Source organism: Anopheles cruzii, chromosome 3, assembly GCF_943734635.1.
Source record: "Anopheles cruzii chromosome 3, idAnoCruzAS_RS32_06, whole genome shotgun sequence".
Taxonomy (NCBI): Eukaryota; Metazoa; Arthropoda; class Insecta; order Diptera; family Culicidae; genus Anopheles; species Anopheles cruzii.
The window spans coordinates 67,870,509-67,873,181 of NC_069145.1; positions in this window are offsets into that span (position 1 = coordinate 67,870,509).

Genomic DNA, 2,673 nt, shown 5'->3' on the forward strand with positions numbered 1-2,673 from the left:
CCGAATGTGGGAACCGCACCGCAATACCGGGAGCTGACCAGAGGGCGCACCGACGACGGCCACCGGAACGACGTGCTTCACAGAATCCCCACGACGTCTCACGGAGGGCAAAACAGTTGGCCACTAGTTAGCGCGCTCGGTTTCATTTATGGTGGGCCCCTCTCAAAAATGGATACAATTAATTCTGCCCTCGCCGTCTCGGCGAGTTCGTTGCCGGCCGAGTTTACGAGCTTAGTGTGGATAAATTTCACGTTCAGTTACACAGCCCAACTCGTACCAAACAATGAACTAGCTCTCGACGGGTACCCGCCCGGGGATGCCTGACACCCTGGCCCCGGTGGCCCAGCGGAGACCTTCGACTGGTGGGACTTTATGCCCGTGGAGGGCAGAGTGCGAAAATGAGAATGCTGTGCTATCTCCATCTTGTGTCCCGGAGCCACGGCGGGGTGCCACCGGGAAAACGTGCACGCCCTGCGTGCGAGATCTGCGTACGCTGAAGCTGTCACGGCCGCCGGCAACAGTCACCGAAGGACCTCTTTCGCGCCGTTCCGTTTCCGGAAGTGGGACGTGAGCGCATTGACCATACAGCATCTGCGCGCGGTGCAGGCTCATCAGCTTCCAAGTAGCTCTCCAGACCAGATGGCCCCATCCTTGTGGGCCAACTTGCACCGTCCGGAACCGGACGCGCCATACCCAATTGGAGAGTTCGACTTCAAACTCCATCTGTCGGGTCCGAACCGGACCGAGACCGGAAGGTCCGCTTCTGGACGGCTTTCACAACAACGACCAACCGACCGACCGTCCAACCGACCGACGACGGCTGGTCGGTGGCATAAAGTGGCCAAATTTATATTTATTCAATTTCAGAATGCCATTCCGTTTGCACTATTTACGACACCGGACGGCCAGTTTGGCTCGGTTTCATTAGACGCGTTATTGTAATTTAATTTTAGCCCACAGTAAACTGTAAAAAACAATTACGGAAGATATGATATCGGATGCCGGATGGTTCATAAAGTAGGACGCCCAGGAAAACGGTACAATAACATTAACGGCATAACCATAAAGATATCAGTAGTAAAGGACGCAAGCTGATGAAAATAAAATCATATTAAAAACCGTAGCTGAAAGTAGAAGCAAATGCATAAAAATCAGACCGCTTTTGGGCTGCATTTGAATAGGCATTATTCCAGTGCACTTCTAATCTGGGAAACCACCAAAATCGTTCGATATCTCTTTAATCCAACGGGGTTTGCACTTCATTATGGCCTAACTGCCGACTGCCTTTTCACATTTCGTGCCGAAAAATTCAACATTTCTTTTTCGCGCATTTAATCTGCGATTTGATTGCCGAAAAAAGGCTTAGATTGCACGCTGAACTTTTCGAAATTGTATCTTGCCACTATTTGGTCACCTCTGCGAAGGATACCCCCTTACGAAGCGATCCGCTCCACCGGTTTAGTTAAAGCAGTAAATACGCGGCATGATTACGTGTGGTGCACCCGCAACCACTGTGGCCTGTGCCGTACACGGAAACGGCTCGAAAATTGAATATTCATAATCGTGAAAATGACTCATGAATAAAACATATTTAATTCTTCACGATTTTTTTTTAGGTTCATCGTCCAGTTGCATTCAGTCCTTTCTAATGCCGGTACGACGGGCACCAATTGCGCCCCAACGTGGGGACGGAACCTTTCATTTTTGCCACCACCACCGAAGTCACGAAGCACACGGAACGTGTCCGGTTAGCGGCCTTCACAAAAGAGGGTCTCTCACTTTTTTTGTGCCATCGTAAAATGTTAACCAAAACTTGCCTGTCGATGATGATAAAAATTCAACCCCCTCTTTCTCGCTCTCTCTCACTGGCCGTTCCGATGGGCATTCGACACCAAAAATCGGTCCACACGAGAAGGTGCAGCTAAATTCCGTATTCCACTTGTATGTCGGAGGCGAGTGGCATAGGTAATTCCGGTAGAGCCGATAAAAAAATCGAATCACTGATAAAACACACCGCCTGGTACACGGGTAGGAAGTCATCCGCATCGGGAAGGAACCATATGAAAATGCAATGCCATTCCGGAGAGCCCGCCAACGACCGGTACAGCCTTCGATGGCAGCAGCACCGGAAGAGCAGACAAAAATCGAGCATTAAAAGATGCACAGAAGTGCAAACCATTAGAAGGGTGGAACCGGTGAATCACTAGCCGTGGTCACACCTATCGCGTTCCGGCTAGACAGGACCCGTGGATCCGCACAAGTTTCAAATAGCATTAAAACGAACAAAAAATCGCGGGTATCACGTATCGGTTCGGTGCAAAGTGGATAAAACAATCATATGTTAATACCTACCCGGTTCGCGGCCCTGGAGGACGGTACGTTTCCGGTACCGTGCTGCCTGGGGAAATGCTTTTTTATCCGCGTTCCTGCCCGGTACACAACCATACTCGGAACCGTCACGATTCCGTGTTCGCTGTGTTCGACAAACGTTGCATAATTCTACCAGGGCAATGTGTCCACCCGTCCGTTTCTAATATGCGACGTTGACGAAGCGACTGAATGAAGCTGATCTTGAGCGACAATTCGGTAACTACTATAAAAAAGTAAAACGGAACAAGTGTATCAAACATGCGAAGGGGTAGGCAAAGTGTTTAAACTATCTATCCAGTCCAG